General features: G+C 37.2%; 1 protein-coding gene across 1 annotated transcript in view; it reads right to left on the bottom strand.

The window, feature by feature from the left end:
• The window catches only part of LOC126876030 (uncharacterized), a 143,037-nt gene that overhangs the window by 17,910 nt on the left and 105,534 nt on the right, over positions 1 to 19,593 (bottom strand). The window lies entirely within an intron of this gene.

Genomic DNA, 19,593 nt, shown 5'->3' with positions numbered 1-19,593 from the left:
AATGGTAGATATCTGAGAGTTGAACGATGAAAGTAAAAATCGATTCTTCACGCTTACAATCCTTGTATTCAGGCCAGAGTTGTAGGGGGATCCTCTCGTCGGTATACTCGATGCCAATATATGCAAATATGTACCGTATATGTTCGGCACTACCACGGGCATTGAAGTAGATTAGTTTGTAGGTAGGTTCGTCGCTCATTTTCCTTGCTCTGTCAACTTATCGAGAAAAATGTTACAATTAACTCGTGTAATTAACAGACTGTGTGCGTGTTTGTGTGTAGAGAGAACAATTTATTTATAGATGGAATAATTCGTATAATACGCAAAATAAATCATTTAGAAGGCTGGAATATGTGTTTTTGAAACAATTAATTATGTGGAAAAATATTTCAAACGAGATATAATTATGAAAAAAATAATAATTAAATGTATGTAAATGTATGTAATAATAGTTAAATGTATGTAAATGTAATAATTAAATGTAATTAGTTGTGAAAAAAATAATAATAAAAAATAAATAAATGTAAAAAAAGAATTAAATATAATTAGTTTCTTTTTACGCACGCGATATTATTGGCGATATATGAAGGTCAACTTTATTTTTTTAAATAGACATATTTATACGTATATTTATAGATATAAATACATATATTATATAGATATAATAGTATATATAATATATATAATAATATATATGTCGAGTCTGAATCTCCGAGTCCGAGCTCGAGGCGCCCTCCCGGGGAGGGCTCGCGGGAGGTAGCGGTTCTGCGTTGAAGTTCTCCATCGTCCGGTCGCGCGTGGGGTACCTTTATTGTCGATAGTTACACGAGTGACGAGGGCCTCAGGCTTGATAACGAATCCGTGACCAACGGGAGGACAGGTTCCCTTGCTCTAACTCACACGTGCACCACTCCCTGCTCGTAAGACACTCGACTTCCTTCACCGATCAGCTCTCTAGCAAGACTGCTCGTCATCCCAACGACGCCACCGAAACAAGACTCCGGTCGAGTGTCTCAGTACACACGATCCTCCGATCGACGTACGATTGCTATCGGTTTGGACTTGCGATTGTTTCGTTATGGCTATATTAGGGTCTAGGTTGCAAGGTTAGGGTGTTTTCCTGAAGTTCCAGAGGGGCCCCGGCGTCCTTTCGTCTCCGACTCGGCCATCCTGACACTTACACGTCCTCGTGTGTGGCCTGCTGGCTTAGTCTACCCGTCGGGGCTTCCACCACGCAGGCATCGACCCGGCGCTCGTCCTCGGGGCAATGTTTTTCTTCTCGCCGCGATGGACAGCGAGACGCGATGTGTCCCGGCATGTGGCAGTGAAAGCACAACGCTTTTGGTGGTGCAGCCGGTCGGCTTTCCTCCGGCCGTCGGGGGTCCTTCTTCGGTTCCCACTTCGCCCTCTTGCGGCATTCGAATGTCGGATGTCCGTAAATACCGCAGTGGCCACACCTGGTCCAGGGGGCGGGAGACCTGCCTCGTTTGTTTCCGGAGCTCGCTAATGACCTCCACGACGGGGGCGTTGGCCACTTCGTGTATAGGAAGGGCTTCATTTCTCTTTGGAATTGTTTCACCGACGTGATGTCACTCGTGAGCGCTAGTCGTTTAAAACGTTCATCGCGCGAGCCCAGCAGATGGAGGGCGGTGGCGGCGAGTACCTCTTCCCTGGTTGAATTTCGCCACTTCGACCCCAGGAGGGTGATGATACGATTTCCGTACGCTCCTGGTGTTTCGCCGTCCCGCGGTAGTTCCTCGGCTACCTTGATTAGCGACGCGGCTGCTACTTCTTGGCCACCGAAGTGCGCGGCGAATTGTTCCTTAAAATCTGGCCAGGTGAGCTCGTCGCCGTTCATTATCTGCGTAAGCCAATACGCTGCCGGACCCTCTAGGGCACGGTTTAGGGCAGAATACAGTGCGCTGTTTTTCAGGCGGTGGTCCCTCATGAGCAGGCCGACGGCTGTGCACCAGGCGGCTGGATCTGCGTCCGCGGCTTCGGGGTTGAAGCGCGGTAGCGATACCCAGGTTGCCCGGTGTCCTTTCTTCTTCTTCTTCTTCTTCTTCCTCTTCTTCTTCCCTAGCGACCGCTTTAGTGCGCGCACGATACTCTTACGATCCCGTGCCGACAACGTGTGTTCGGATGCCACTTCTGATGTTGAGTCTGAATCCGAATCCGAGCTCGAGTCACATTCCGAGTCCGAGCTCGAGGCGCCCTCCCGGGCAGGGCTCGCGGGAGATTGCGATTCCGTGTTGGAGTTCTCCATCGTCCGGTCGCGGGTGGGGTACCTTTATTGTCGATAGTGACACTAGTGACGAGGGCCTCAGGCTTGATAACGAATTCGCGGCCAACGGGAGGACTATCATATAAAAAGCAACAGGATACACGAAATAATATAATTCTGACTAGGACAACATAAACGCAAGAAGTGTTGATATTGAAAAAAATATTTAATTTTGTATATAAATATTTTCATATTTAAAAATGTTTCCGGAAGCAGGAAGATTTACAAACAAATAATATCATAAACCGAATGTTTCATGATCCTTTTCTAATTAGAGTGTGTGACAGCATGTGAGAACGTTTCTTAAAAATATGACTTATTGCAATTACTTAATAGCAATTATAAACGATTAAGACCTTCTCACAACGAGGCAATCTATCCAAAGTATAAAACTCGTTATACTTGATGAGAAAACAAATCTCTACTTAGGTTTCATTTCGTTTCATCGCGTTTATAAAAAGTGAATTTGTATGAACACATCGTGCAATTTAGTAATTAGGACCGTTGATCTCGCTGCAACATAGATGGATAGAAAAAAGCCATTTAAAATGATACAACGTCGGGAAGACAATTATGAAAATTATAAATGGAACACAAGATAAAATTGTTTAAGATTAATTCTTTTTTTTTTTTTTTAATCGCGAGTGTTTGCAAACGAAGTTTCAATCTGTTTACAATGATAGCAACGAGAGGAGGATGTCTATGAAAGTTATAAATGCGATATTGAATAACATTTCTGCGAGTGGGTTTGTTTTTCGTTACAAATGTTTTTTAAACGAATCTGCAATCTGTTGGAAACAACGGAACAGTAACGGGACGACTGATAGGGAAATAAAAAAGATCGCGTTTTATTTGAACAGACAAATCTTTGAAATCTATTCGAAAGTCTATTTGAAATGGTACGAGCTCGAAAAGAACGGTGAATACTATAGAAGAAGGATTAATTAAAATTCTTATTAATCTGTACGCTTTGTATATTAAATACCTTGATCGATGCCAAGATAACAAATTATTATACAAAACAGTGAAGTATCCACGTCTGACATTAATATTGAGTATTACCATTACTGTAATTTAATTTTTAACCGATCCTGAAAATTCCTTAGAACGTAAAAAGTATAAAATGTTACTGTGCATTTCATGATTAAATGCACTGTAATTTAGAAACAGTTATGAAGCGGAAACAAATAATTTATTCAGAATAAGAATTCTAGGTAATCATGTTAAAAAAAAAACGTACTTATAACGCGTTTAAACTCCAAATATGTAAAGACAATAAGGGAAAAGAATTAAACGAAGAATCGTATTTTTTGTAAATTCACACAAGATTTTATCCAAAAAAAAAATTGGCCTGTACCAATATTTTTATTTGTCGTTACAAGTTACGAGGGTATTAAAAAATTGGCCACGAATGGACCAGAGATAAGAATTTATCAGACTTGCTCTCGTAAATTTCAAGACGTTGCATCGGATATTCTTGAAAATCTTTGGACAATGGCCTCGATATTTCGCAGCTTCTATCCTCGAAGCGGAAGAACTCGGCGTTAAAAGCGACAGAACTGGAGAAACCCGGTGACCGCGAGCCTTTCACGCTCTCGACAGATTTCTCATCCCTCGTAATCCTCCCGGTGTCACCCAATTTCCACCCTCGTATTGCGATTTGTTGCTTCCGACGAGGCGACACCTTGTCTTGTGATTTCCTTTTTCGTCGCGTGAAACACGACCGAACACTTGTTCAAACACACAATTCATATTTATCTAACTCGACAAAACGCCGTGTCATTGAAACAATAGCATTCTTTGGCTTTTATGTAAATTCCAATAAATTATGATAATGTTCGTGGAGACATTATTGCTACCTATTTTATCTGTCGTGATCCAAATTGATTTGTGGCTACGTATGTATATATATATATATATATTTGTATTTTCTTTTGTTCTTTCTTTTTAATTTATGTGATCTGAGAATTACATTTCTGAGAGTTCGGTGAAATTCGATGCTTTATTTTTATCAGTAGAATCTTCCTTGTCATTGTCAGAGCGCAGACGTTTACGCGTTTACGGAAAGTTTAAGGATACAAAAATACAGAAAAATGTAGAAAATATGCAAGAATATGTAAAATATCGAAAGTACAGTACTTCTAATAATACTTAGTAGCATGCTTACAAACAAATTTCTTTTGTATTTCTTGAAATTGCGTAAAGATTCGCGGTAATTATCGGATTTTTGTCCTCTTTTATCTGCTTTTTTTATTCGCAACTTATATGAGATATGAATTAATATTCAACGACGTGCGCTCTGTGCCACGAAATGAATTATCTCGCGTTAAGACTGCGGCAATTCTTACGTTTGATATTTCATTTAACGAACAGCCGCGCGTTCCTGAGTTTAAAAACCGCCACTCTGAACTTACGCTGAGAATAATATCAGGAAAAGCGAACGAGAGATGATTAGAAAGAAAATGCGAGGAGCAGTGAGGGGGATATTACTAGACTGCGCTTTTTTGTGCAAGTATAGCAGGATGTTTGGGAGTGTAAAATTTTAACGAATGCGTATAATATGAAAAAATATATGAAATATCCAAGGTATAGTTTTATTAAACTTACTTTTTATAATGCTTCGTAGGTAAAACAATTTTCTATCCAGATTCCACTTTCTCAATTATATTTTCAAAAATGCTCGATAAGGAGTACAATTTTCTACCCAGGTTGTACCTTTCTAATTATATCTTCCAAAATTCTTGATAGGTGAAACAATATTCCACCGACGATTTACTTTTTTAATTGTATCCCCAAAAATATGGACCTGCTTAACGTTTAGATATTATTATTTTTTTCGTTGTTACTTGATACGGCTAGCAATTAAATAGTGAGAATAAGAAGAATTGGAAGTGCCATTTTCGAAAAAGAATTTTGTTTTTCCTTGAAGAGGTTGTTTGTATGAAGGTTAATATCACTAAATATGAAGGGAAGTGTAATCATAATAATTCGTACAGTTTTTAACGTTTCATACGTGATATAGGTTGTGTATGATGTATGTTGTACGATTAGTTCCCTAAATTAGACTGTGTGCACCATGTGCCAGCAAACTCCCTCCATCGTACTTGAACATGTGCGTAGATAAATCTGCCTCAATTATCCCATCAGATAAGAAAATCTCTACTGACCTTCTTAAGCAAACTACATAATGGACTTACATATCTTCTCTTAAGATATAAAGAAGATATTTTTTTTATCGTTAATTAACAGATCTTTGAAACGATAGAATAGAGATATCGTAAAATTATATAAAGTATTATAATATGCGTAATAAATAAGTATCGTTATATTTTTCTAATAAATAACATTCCCTTAAACAAACAATTTCTCATAAACAGTCGTTTCCCAGAAAACTTTAGTTTCGATACTGGCAACTTTATCTACTTCCGCTCTTCAATTATGAAGGATTAATCTTTACGAAACTTTTGGAACGGCTAAAGATTTCTCACGATGAAACGCGACGAATTCGATACAAACTACGCGGAAATAAAGACAGCTGCGATGGAGGATCGCGGGATTGATATTAATTAATTAATCTGTGGCAACCATTATATCGATTCGTTACGTTATTGCGACAGGCCACGCAACATTTTATTGCTTCTGTTTCTACAATTTAATTACAAAGTATTCAATTTCCCGTTATAAACAAGGAAAGGACTGCAAGTTTGTACAGCTTTTATCAAGATTACGTGCCATTGAACATATCGATTGATTGACTTCTCATGTTTCGTATTAATCGACATCCGATATAGCTATGGGACCAGGAATATTGAAATATTGGGAAGTCAGTTATATTCAGGTGTTCTATAGATTTGACGTATAAGCCTTGTAACATGTACTTCTTCATCAGACGTTTACGAGATACTGAACGATGGCTACGCTTGTAGTATCCAAAAATTTTACGTCGATTTATAATCGATGATTCGATCAAACTATAGATAGATTTGAATATTCTACGAATTGAATTTAATATTAAGAATTTTAGTTGTATAGATCATCGCCGAAAGTCTGTTACACGGACCCTTTCAACAGTTCTATACACACTTCTATTATATATTTTATTTTTTAAAAATAACGCTTTGGCATGATCAAGGATCGGAAGTATAAAAAATGATTGTGACAATTCGAGCAGTGAAAGCCTCTAGAGTAACATTATATTGGTCTCTATAGCGACATTGTGGTACCGTGTCATTTTCAAAGTTCTCAGAATTGGTACTGTATCCGATTGCAATGTTTAATATTCTTCCCGGTTCCTGGAAGAATTTCTTCAAAATTACGTTAACCCATGAAGAATCAACCAACAGTTTCTCATAATGCCGTTTTATCCGCATCCTTTGAAACTCATGAAATTGTAGAATCCAGATAGAAAAAGTAGAGACAAGGTAAACGCAAAGCTCATCCTTGGAATTGCTTGTCGTGGTGATAATGTTAACAAATAGAATTCGATAACGCAAATTCATTGGGGAAAAGGTGACAGATGAAATTCGCTAACGCAACGTTGCCCGTTAATCGGCTAAGAATTACGCTCCATGGGATCGCTCACTACATTCTTCGAAACGACCCTCGTAATCCATAGGCTCGTAAACGGCTTCCGTAACCGTAACGAATTTCAATCTTGTTCACGGATCTCTGACCGCTCGTTTCGAGGGTAACGAGGGGGTTGCGTGTTCACGTGCGTGCAACAGAAGGTGTTATCGTGATTGTAAGGCGTGCTGGAGCAGATAAGTCCAATATGTTCGCGGAAATCGTCGAGATTCATTGCCCAAAGCTGGCTGATAGTCGAAATTAACTTCGCCTCGTCCGATTTCCGCGTTCACATCGCTTTCACGATGGTTAGGCGTTTCTTCGTTCGTTTCTAACGCTGAGTTTTCCCGTGTCGCAGTCAACCCATATTTGGATGTGTGTTCACGTTGCACAGAAAATGTGGTCGGGGGTTGAAACGCGGACAGAATGGAAAACGGACTATGGGAAACGCCGAGAAAGAGGCGTCGATGAGTTGAAGACACGTCGATGCCGAAGTACACGTGTATCTCGCGTCTTATAGCGAAGGAAGGATACGTGTGAAATTTTAGAAAATATTGGCTGGAAAATGTTCTAACGGACATTGAAGAAACGAATTTAAATTGTAAAAAGAAAAAGATGGTAGCCTAAAGACGTTCCGCTTTCTGTCCCATTACGGAAAACTGCAAAATCTATGTATCTTGAGAACAGATAAAGTTAAGAAATGAAAAGGAAAAATTCGATTTATTTTCGTTATATTTTATATTTACTGTATATTATCGGAATAGCCATCCCTGATTCAGAAAATCAATTACATATATCCCTTGGCGAGAGGGAGTGAGAATTAATCCGATTAATTGTAATGGTGGATCAGCTGGATCCTCATATTCTGAACGTCCAGAGACTCGCTAACTACGAAGCAACTGGTCTGTTTGTGACGTCTATCAATTGTTTGCTAGAGATTAATCTGCTGGTAAGCAGCGTCAAAATGCGACGATAACTAAACCGTCCGAAGATCGAATTATAGCAAATGAAACGCGTCTCTGCGCTAGTCTGACCGATTAACAGGGCCTATGGGGGTGGCTTCCAAATTTGCAAGCAAGGAATTACCGTGTAACGAGCAACTCGTATCGATTATTCAATGGGTTCATATGGAGGCGAATAGAAACACGAACTCGAAACGTTTTCGACTCGACGCTGAGTATCGCGTTCATCCTTTAAATGCTACTTCAACATGGGCAAACGTTCATTTTGGTAATGTCGAGTTTTCTCATTGAATAATCTTCCGTTCGTCGATTTTACACGCTTAACCGACTAGATAAATTCGATGATTTTAAGCAACGTAATTAATGTAATTGATTAATTTTTCTTAAAGTGTGAACTATGGATGAAAGATTAGAAACCGTAACATTACAGAGTACAAAGTTAGAAATACAGGGGAACTTTATATTTTCCTTCACTGCTGATTAATTTCTTGCTGAACGTGCAACGACTCGGGAAAACTGCCGTTGCCTGTTGCAAACTGATCGTAACGTACATAGATCAAGGAACATCACAAATTTCACTTGACTACTTACGTTCGTACAACGAAGAATCCACATAATACAGTACGGCTAATATATCACTATAGAAATCGGATGGTTATACATACGCAACAATTTGGAAGAGGATATTTGCTTTCGGGTTGGGAATATCAGGGAATAGAATTGTTATTATGCGAATGACTGACGTTGATTCAATGTAATTAGTTAGGAGTAGAATTACAGTAGAAAAGGCATCAATACGATGGAATTGCACAGTTATTGTAAAAAACAAACGATACTACATAATATATTTAGGTATACAGAAACAGTGACACTTCTGTATTGTCAATTATGATATAATTAAATGAGATAATACGAATAATTGTAAATGCTATTAAATTGTTAAATTTTAATAATTTCCAATTCATCTTCGTATCAAAGCAAATACGAACAATTTACAACGTTGCTAGTTATGACAATAAATTTCTATTTCTCGTGTCAGTAATTTCAAATGTCGTTGGTTGCAATCAAAAATCTGTCGGCGGAAAATTTTCACCCAAGCTTCGACAAATAAATGAAACATCGTATTATTCTCGGTCAATATCGAGTCACTTTCGAGATTACACGAATAAAATTTAAAAAACTTTTTTGATGAATTGCTCGTCGAGGCATCGTTCTGATGTCGATATCGCATTAAGCAACTCGAAGATCGAAGTCTTGGTAACGAGATTGTCGCATCAAAGACGAAGCGAGGCCTATTACCCAGGCGATGATGGAAGCTATGCAACTATAAAGAATACTAGCGCCTTTTTCTACGATTTTATACGACTCGATGCCAGTCGAAGCTCTTGGAAAATATTGCAACAAAAAGTCAATATATAAAACAAAAAATAGGAGGTTTTTCCTTAAAGCAATTTAATCACTGTCCACGCAACTTTTATTGTTCTCATCTAGAACCGAGCAAGAAAAATAACTATTTTATTTTTATACCTTCTCTATATTGGGATTGTAAAAATTTGTCTGTTTGAAATGCATTGGAAAATTTCGTCGAATTATAAAGTTACACCGTTGGTTGTCACCATAGAATCGATTTTAGAATGGATTTTAAAATAACGTAAGAACGATTTTAATGAAATTTTGAGAGTACATATGTACGCACATAGAGAAGCGAATGTAGTTCACAGGCATTGCTACTAGGAATATTTGTGACCTACATAGGTTTCAGGGAAAATAAATGTCTGTTGCAAATAACACTAATTACAAATTATATTTTTTCAAGCTTCGTGAAAACTCACATGAGAAATTAACCTGTCGAGATTCAGCATTTTTATATAATACTATCTTGACAAGTACATTTTACAAACAAACGAATATTACTAATTCGATACGAATAATTAATTAGTTTTTCAAGTTTTCTAAGATAAATAATAGAATCAGACATTATTCCAATTTCCACGAAGATCCATTGAAATATAATATCAGAAAATGATCTATTAACAATTTCAATTTTATTCGACGCTACTATAACCCTTCGCAATCGAGGGCTCCGCTAATAATATCAAATAAATTAAATAATTAATAAATTAAAAATTTAATAAATCAATAAATTAAAAATTTGTCCTTAACCTGTCAAATCATAATTATCTCACGTATTCTTGCAACGAACAGGTAAGATACAATCAGAAAAATAAACCGACGTATTGGCCGAAGATATATTACACTACCAAGCAAAATCGTATCGCACTGCGCGATGATAGTGAGTGAGTGAGTAGGTGATGAGTGGTGCGGCTATGACTGTTCATTCTACGCATATATTTAACCAATTATACGAAAACACGTTCTTTCTACTGAAATTACTTGGAGTATCTGGTAATATGAATAAATGAAACTTTCGAATGCAAAGTATTAATATTATTAACGAAAATTAGAAATATAATTTATCAAACGGGATACGTGTATATAGTAAACCAAAGAATACAATGAATTATGCAATAACGACAGAAAAATTAGCAGATATGACCAGATCTAATTATTCAACCACTATACCCCTGCATGTTCGAATCCTTGGGCGAACACTAGCAAACAGTTCGATCGATATTTTTCAACCTTCGAATTAGCTGTTATAACTAAAATATTTTCCATCGTTACAATGCATCCTGTCCCCAATTACATCGTTAATTTCGTTTCCGAGGTTCCGCTACAATACTTCGCAACGAGCAATTCAATAATTGAGACAACGACTCGCGTGATGCGCAGCAGTACGCTGGCCGTGAATCAATTGCATCGGATTACCTCGATTAATACGATTTTCTAGGACTACGCTGTAATGTCGAGTTAATTAATACGATAAAGTGCAATCGCGATCCAATGGAAACGCCTTCATTCTTACTTTTTCGCGCGATTTCACATCGGAGTCTAAGGAAAACGAGCTGCATCTTGCGGCATCTTGCGGAAAAACTGAAATTCATAGGACACAGGAAACCTGGTAAACAATAAATACGGCATGGTTCCACGATATGGACGCAAAATCAATGCTGGATGGCACGCTAATTCGATTGGCGGCTGGACAGGTCGAAGCATAGAGCTCAAAGTGTTTCCTCAAAGTGTTTCCGTTCCCGCATCCTCCCTTCAATAAATATTGTTTCTCCCTCTCTCTCTCTCTCTCTCTCTCCCCCTCTCTGTCTCTTTCTCTTTCTCCTCCGAAAACTTGATCATCCGATTTGTGTAACGGAGTTTATTTTGTCTTTCTGTTAATAATCTGTTAATACCAATAAGTTGCCTAATCGCGACACTTCTCGAGAAAATTTCTTTTAATCGCAAGGCCGCATAATTTTGACGAAATCCATGTGAAAAGAGTGTCCGGAATTAGGATGAAAAATATGTTTATATTTCATACGTGTATATGTTTCAAAATAGTTGCAATATAGAAATACCTTGTTTGTAAAGAAGGTTGACTCTATTGAGATTAATCGTTTGGTTTCTGAAGAGTTCAATGTGAATAAGGTTTTACGGTAAATTGAAAGATGTAAAAATACGCGCGAAAGTGTACAAATATGCAAAGTCTAGCAGCTATTAATAGTTCAGTAAGTAAAATAAATTTCTGTCTAGGTTCTTCTCCTTCGTCGCGCTCTATAAAAACATAAATTTAAATAAATATCAGCAGTGAGTGTAGCGATTTAGTCGATCGGATCTTAGAACGAAAAAACTTGTTTAAAAATGGAATCGATCAATTTAACTTCTCACTGGCTCACTTATCAGTGTTTATGTAACTCTTTCTCCCATTTCCTCTGCGTGAAACATGCAGCTTGGGAGTTTCGATTCGATTAAAAGTTGCGACTCTGAATATCCTTTGATCGTAAATTGAAGCATGAAAATATCATATATGTCGTATTTCGCTCTGAAACTGGATGAAAGAGGGAAATTGACTTGGTTCTTTCGCTGTTCCATTGTTTTCTTTTTTTCTATCTTTCGGCTATAGAATTACTCTGCCTATGGTGAAATTTGTAAAATTTAGTTGAATGTTACTAAGAGATACGCGATTTATCGATGGAAAGAAAGAAGAGAAATATTCACTCGTCGAAAGCTTAGTAGAACAACGTTTACTTCGCAGATGTAGAACATTTATTTCGGTTACCTATCGGTTGTATCGTTATCGACTTGCCAATCATGAAACGCAGACGCCACCGGCCAGTTTATTCAATAATAAATTATCTGACGCGTCGATTGATCACGAACACATGCTGTCCACGAAATTGAATTGTGTTCCAATCTCTGCATTATAATGTTTATATATATGTTTATGTTTATATATATGTTTTGTAAGGATTCGTTTAGTCGTAAATATGGTTTAGTCGTAAAACAGAATTTTTACACTCAATTCGATTCGCGTAATGGAAATCATAAAATTAACAAAGGACAATTGCAGTTAGATTTAAGATTAGGTAAGTGGGGAATAATGGCTCGTATAATTGATTCTTCTCTCCTTCTTTGAGGATATCTTCGCCGCTCTATAGCTTCTTTATTGTTGCAAGTGTGTAACCTTATTTTGTATAAATTAGATCAGTAACGAGGATTTAAGACGAGGATTAATTTAACAATAGCATATGAATTCTTTTCATTGAGATTTTCACACGAGAAACTGATCAGCCTTGTGAAAAATATAAAATTAATATAAAATTCCTCGATTTAATTATTTAAGTATATAATTAATATTCAGCATGCTAAAAAACGAACGATCTATTTTTCCAAATTTGCAATTATCTATCGCAAGGAATTGTAAAAAGTCACAGGCTCCAAGGTAAATTTTCAAAAGCGTTTGTAATTGTTTTCTGTTATTTTTCTCTGTGCTTGAATTTATGAAGGTGATCAGCGTGGCTCCTGAGCAAATTAAGCTAACAGAATGAAATATTTTCAGTATACAATTTCAATATTTTAATATATGATTACAGAATTTCAATATTGAAATTTAAATTATTATTTAGTGTTACGCCGTAAATAATATCAATGATACTTATTACGTAAAGTACGAAATACAAATCAACGTATATTATTGAAACTCTAAAATTGAGTAACTATTGCTGTACCAAGAATACTAATTAAGAGTTAATCGCATGGATCTGCCTGAGTGACTAAGGAATTTAACAATAGAAGATTTTTAATCGAACTTCTCTTTCAAGCTGAGTTGACCGTGATTCAATTCACGAATATCGGAGAGGAAAAGTCGTAACAATCTTACAGTTTCGATTCACTTTCATCTCTTTTCGAGGGGGTACTCGCGATTCGCGGCTGCTTCGAGAACTTCCTGCTGGTTCATCCATTGAACCTCATTCTTCGGCGTTCTTTCAATCCCTCGTCTTCCATAGACAAGTCGTAAATCTTTTGAAAACTATTAGCTTGTCCAAAAAGTTTCTTTCGTTTTATGAGGAAATAATAGACGCACAACGCTTTTTGTTTTATATTATTTTGTCGAATTACGTACGATCCAATTTGTTCTGTTGAGATAAATTTCACAGGCTTGGTTTTACGTTTGTACGAAGGTGCATCGTTGTAAAAGACACGCTTGCGAAAGAAAGACACTTTCCGGACAACCTAATACTTTCTCTGTTCGTAAAAATTCTGTTCTACGTTTATTTCGTTCTTTCATATTAAAGGAAAGCGATACTGATCGATAAGTTACTTGATACCGTTTAGTATGTGTAACTGGTTAAAGTATAGTACAACTGGTTCTTACGAGTTTCGTAGCATTCAAATATTTAGTGTGTCTCATTAATCGTACTATAAAGGATAAGGTAAAATTTTCTACGTGAAGAAATAAATCGAAAATGTATAATTTTACAATGTACATTTTAAAATGTACAATTTTATCCTACGACGTTCTTCTTTTTGGAGAAGATAGATTTGAAATACTTTACGTCAGAAATTTATAAAGGTTATACGTTTGACAAAACCTGTTGCTTCGCTGAAAATAATACTTGGTAGGATATTCTGTCAGCCAATTTTTTTAAGAATTTTTACGATTTTGTTGTCTCAGAGTCATAACTTTACAATGCTACAACTATACACAATTGCTTCATTACGATATATGGGATACTTGTATAATCAATTATAATCATGAAGATAAAGAGTAGTAAATGGTATAATTGAAAAACACGATTTTGTTAATGTAATTTTATCGAATAATGTTACAAAATGACTAGAAGTGATATTAATAAGTACCTTTTAAAAATATCTGAAACGAAGATTAATGGAAATGCAGTATATATATCGAAATAAAAAATATTGAAAAGTCCTCTGAGCTGTCTTGTTATTTTATAAATTTTTATTATAGATACTATACGAATTTCCAACTATGCGAATAATTTTCCCATTTAATTTAGGAAAAGTTTCATAAACTAAATATATTTCATTACGGTATATTTAACTCTATTTAATTGCATTTACCTATATTTAGCTATGTTTAATATAGAACACCTGCGTCCCATATATGATATAGTTTATATGTAAATATAATACAGCTTCATTGACGGTATCCAAAAATTTTTTTTTAGGCACGGATTGGCTTGGTCTTTGATCAGAACGTCGGCTATTATACTCGATAAATTTTCATTATCCCTCGTGTCATCAATTTCGCGGCACGGAAATTCATCGTTGCTCGAACCACGCGAAAAATATCCAGGCCAAAGGAACGAACGAGAGAGAGAGAGAGAGAGAGAGAGAGAGAGAGAGAGAGAGAGAGGGGGGGGCAGGAGGAAATGGAAGAAGAAAAATGCGAGAGAAATAAAAGGGAGGAGACCGAAAAGAGAGCTGTTCGTATTAGGTCGGTGAGGTACGTATAGACGACTTTGAAGTGGGTACAAGAATAAAAAATATGCCGCTAACACGCGTCGACCTATTTCGGCTTCTTTCTTCTTACTTTCTTGTAACCATGAATATTAAAACGCGTATAGTTCGTGAAATGTTAAGGGCCAGTTATCGAGTAGAAATTTTTAAGGAATTAATCGATACATCGATTCTGTTTTGTCTTTCGCTTTTCTTACGAATTTCAATAACTTTGAAGGAAAGCAATCTTTCGTTTATATTTAAATTTAATTAGAAGCATCGTAATTTAGACAAAAATTATGTTCCATTATGTAATATGGAAAAACGTGTAAAATATTCGAGGAATAGTACTCGATATAATATTATCCAGTGCTATTATCGAGTATTATTTAAATTATATCTATAAAAATATTAATTTGCATATTCAACCTACAGCATAAGCGATATACAAAAGTATTAGAATACAAAAACATTAAGGGATTAATAAACATGAAAGTTTATATTATGAAATAATTCATCTCTTCTAGGTGATGCTTTTAATATGTTATTAATCATGTCAAGTACTGTTTTATTATTATGTTATGAGATGTAAATGGTGGGTGGGAATGACAGGGGATGAATGGGATTATATCATTGAGCAGAACATTTTGATAAGTTACGACAAGTGGTATTTATAACTTCCAGCACTAAGTAATAGTACAGTAATGCATGGGAAAGATAAAATGATGAACATTGTATTTTTCTCATTGTACCTTAGAAGTTTGAACAGTGTTTATGATTTTTTTAAGTGACCAATATACGTAATCGACATATACAATTCAAAATTCTTTCTAAAATCTAAATGTAAGCACAAACACTTGCGTCTATCAAAAATGTCAAACTTCTGATGAAGATTCTTTCCACAAGTGAAACACAAGCGAGGAATTGAAACTTTCATTTCACTTTCCAATCCTAAACTTCACTTTTCATTCACTGCCAGAACAACAAGTTCAGAGGATTCATTCATGCCTCGAAACAGTAGAAAGTAGGGGAAAAAGAGCGGGCACAAAGTGGGACAAAGGACACGTATAAATTAGAATATATTCATTTTGCTACGATTACTGCACAGAAAATAATCGATTCGAACTGACCAGCAGTCTCCTCGTATTTAAATTGCTACAATCAATCAGATCAAATAAAAAAGAATCGGACAAAGCTAAGGAAAGGACCGAAGACGCACAAAAATCAGAATAAATTTTATAATTATTCGATAGACAATGATCGAGCGAAACTCAACGTCGATGGTCTTGCGTATAAATTCAATAAAGGATGGACGATGCAAATTTATCAACAGTATCCTCGCATAAAAGTTCCTCACCTTTTTGACCAAGTAAGAAACCACGCGAAATGAAGAAAAGAAATTACACACAGAAATAAATTAGAATGATTTCTTGTAACTACATTTAGCGTCACGATGATTTCATAGAAGATATAGTGGATTTAAACTCACCGATGTCACCGAACTCAATGTCTTCACGTTGGAATTCCACCCTTTCGAGCAGGTTGGATGAACACTCGTATGGAGCGCAACTGGTACTGAGCTGTGGCGAAACTAAGGTCCTGGTGCTCCTTCTCCACCACTTGTTCGCTTGCCAGCAGTTTCCAGCTATATCGAGCACAATGCGCAACCTCGAATATTTATGCAACCCTCCCCACCAGCAGGACGAGCTGTTCGAAACGAAAATTGTTTCAGGACTCGGAAGGTTTTCCCCTTCTCTTCCGACATTCACCTATCCGCGCTTCGGCTCGTTTCCTCCCCAGCCACCGACAAATCTTTTCTCATGCAAATAAACGAACGATTGGTATTTTGAACGCGGAACTCCCGTGGTTGGCTTAGTAGAGTTAAATATGGGAGGGACTTCATGTTTGTTGACGTCAGGTACGTTCCTTGATGCGTGATGGTAATTTTAGACTGACGCAAATTGTTCTTCTTGGGCTGCTTGTTTTCGCAAATAAACTTTTATGATTGACGAAAGCGCAAAATGAGATTTCGGAGAAGGGGGAGGTATGTAGAATTTTGAACATAATTGAAAAATGTAGGTATTTCATAATTATATGGACAGGATGTATATGGAATGGATGTGGATGGTAACTGATGGTACAAGCGGAAAGGGGGTGAAAGAAGTCGAAAATATAGAATAAAAATTTTTTTCTTAATTTTTCCATCGAGACAACGATCTACAGTGAGATCCGTTATAACGAGATAAGATTCAAAGTTGATTTTCTCGAAAACAAAGCCTCGAACGAAAGATTTCTATTCTATATTTTCTTTTTTCGCGTAGAATCACCCCCTTTCCGCTTGTACCACCAGTTACCAACCACCCTGTATATTCGTACGTGAAGCTAGTCTAAAGTCTATTATTATAAATACTAAATGTACAGAAAATCGGTTAGGTGTTCGAACTGTAAGACATATCCAAGTAAAATCATATATCTAAAAAGACGAGATTCTATGTATTTTGTTTCGAGGAAATAGGAATAATTTCTGAATTTCGCCACTGGTAATTAGTGGTACACAAAGTTGGTAAAAACAAATCAAACAGATGTTATATTCAAATACGATTGCTCACGTGCAGCGGATGCCTGGCAGCCGCAGTAGAGCGTGCCTGTCTATGGTCAGACGCGTGCAAACAGGCGGAAACACAAATTAACAGTAACAGCTTAATCTTAAATCTTCCTACACCTTAACACATCATTACAATTCCACGTATTTGCCCTTTCGAGTTCTCATTTATTCTATTAAAAAGTTTCTTTAAAATTCTGATCACTGAATTAATTGATTATACATAATCTATAAAATTTAATTTTTTTTTTTTTGTAACCATCAAAAAACACGATGTCTATGTTAAAATACCGTTAGGCAAAAAACAGTTTCTGCGACCATTATCATCGTTATCATGCGAACACAGTCTCATGGTAATATACCTCTCGCATTTGCATAAAAAGGCATTTTTAATATTTATCTAATATTATAAATATTTATGATGAATTTCTTTTTTTTGCAGTAATCTGCTTCAGAAAACCTTACGTTACTTATTTATCAAAAATTCCTGATTTAAAGACGTGGTACTCCGTTATGAATATTCTTCGTTCACTCGACGAAATCCTTACACTTCCAAAATTATAAATCAGAGAATAAAAATATTTCATCTGTCGGAGATGAAAGAACACCGGAGCCTTTTGAACTTTGGATAACCCCTCAACATTGTAACCTAGAGTCTACTATAGCAGTAATTAAACAATTGTAGTTATTTAATCCGATTGTAATTGTTCGAGATTGGTGATAGTGAGCTCTGGCTCGAGGCGACAGTCTGTCGCCCAACGTAGCCGCGGCCAAGGGATGAACGCTTTGTTTAACAAAGGTATGGAGTAATCCTATAGCTCAAAAGCTTAAAATCCTATAGCTTAAAAGAAATATTCGTGGCGACACGTGACAGTAAATATTCCAACGGTTTTTGTCCCGTGGCTCGCCACGCGCAGACCCTATTCCTGGAGTAAGATAATTGCCAGATGTCGATGCGTCTCCATAGTACATGTTCAGCTAGCTCGAGGGCTCGTTATAAATCTTAAGATTTAGTCAACTAAAGTCCATCAAACAGACAAACAGTTTTTGTCCCCACTACGGGAAAATAGGGGAGACCAATTTTTCAACGAGCGGCGTCTCCCACTAGCAACTTCCCCTCGAAAACAGCCAGCATCTTTTTCTAACCACCGGTATAGAGATTGACCAATTAGCGGCAACGACAATTTCCCTTACTTTCTGAACGGAGGCTTTTCTCGACGAATCCGATCTCGTGTCCTTAGACACGCCCCAATATAGTTTTCCTCCGTGGTATCATCGGGACGGGAAAGTCATTCTCGCTCGCGATCTCATCGACTAAAGAGTAACATCTTCGCGATCAGTGGTTATTTCACGTTTTAACCAGACTTAGACTTTGTGAGTACGTCCTTTTGTCATCCCGTTGGCCGCGGCTACGTTGGGCGACAGACTGTCGCCTCGAGCCAGAGATCACTATCACCTATCTCGAACAATTACAATCGGATTGAATAACTACAATTGTTTAATTACTGCTATAGTAGACTCTAGGTTACAATGTTGCGGGGTTATCCAAAGTTCCAAAGGCTCCGGTGTTCTTTTATCTCCGACAGGTGTTCTTTCATCTCCGACACATCGATTTCCAATCTGTCTTGAATAGATCGATAAAATCGCGAAGGTGAATATTTTTATGGCCCACGAATATAATTTCAATCGAATTGCCATGAATATTTGATCCGTCAATCGCGTGAAGGTACTTGTAACTCACGCTGGGATGATCCGCGTGAGCGAATTCATCATCACGCGAGATTCCCTCGCAACGCGTTTTCATGTAACGCTATATCCATCGCGTAAACGTGGCCACGTGAACAGGGGAAGGCGGCGAGTGTACGTTAAACATTATGCCGTAGTTGGGTTGGTTAATTGGTCAGAGCAAGCCAGTTAGTTTCATTACGTTATCTCCATCTTCGTAGGTGTTACGACCATTCGCGGAGAGACGCGATCGCGAGGAAAACGCGTCAGCGAGAGGCGTAAATTCTCGCTACGATTCGGTGAATCGACGCCGCGAAGTAGTCGTTCCCCTGTTTCGGTTAGGATAACAGAGGTGGTTGATATGAATATGACACAGTAGTAAGTTATATTTCACCACTCTCAATTATCTAACAAATAATGGCCACCGGTAACGAACTTACCGCCTTGCGTCGACGCCGGGATTATTGCATCGGCCACTTTACACGCTTATCGAAAAAACTGGATGAAATCGAACAATCCGGCTGTCCGCGAGAGAACGAGCTAATTCAAATCAAAAATCGTCTGGAAACATACGAGACGGAGCTCCGCGCCATTCAAAATGA

The sequence above is a fragment of the Bombus huntii genome, unplaced genomic scaffold, assembly GCF_024542735.1.
Source record: "Bombus huntii isolate Logan2020A unplaced genomic scaffold, iyBomHunt1.1 ctg00000062.1, whole genome shotgun sequence".
In the NCBI taxonomy this organism is placed as follows: domain Eukaryota; kingdom Metazoa; phylum Arthropoda; class Insecta; order Hymenoptera; family Apidae; genus Bombus; species Bombus huntii.
The sequence above is the reverse complement of the archived record's forward strand: the minus strand, read 5'-3'. Positions and strand labels throughout refer to the sequence as shown.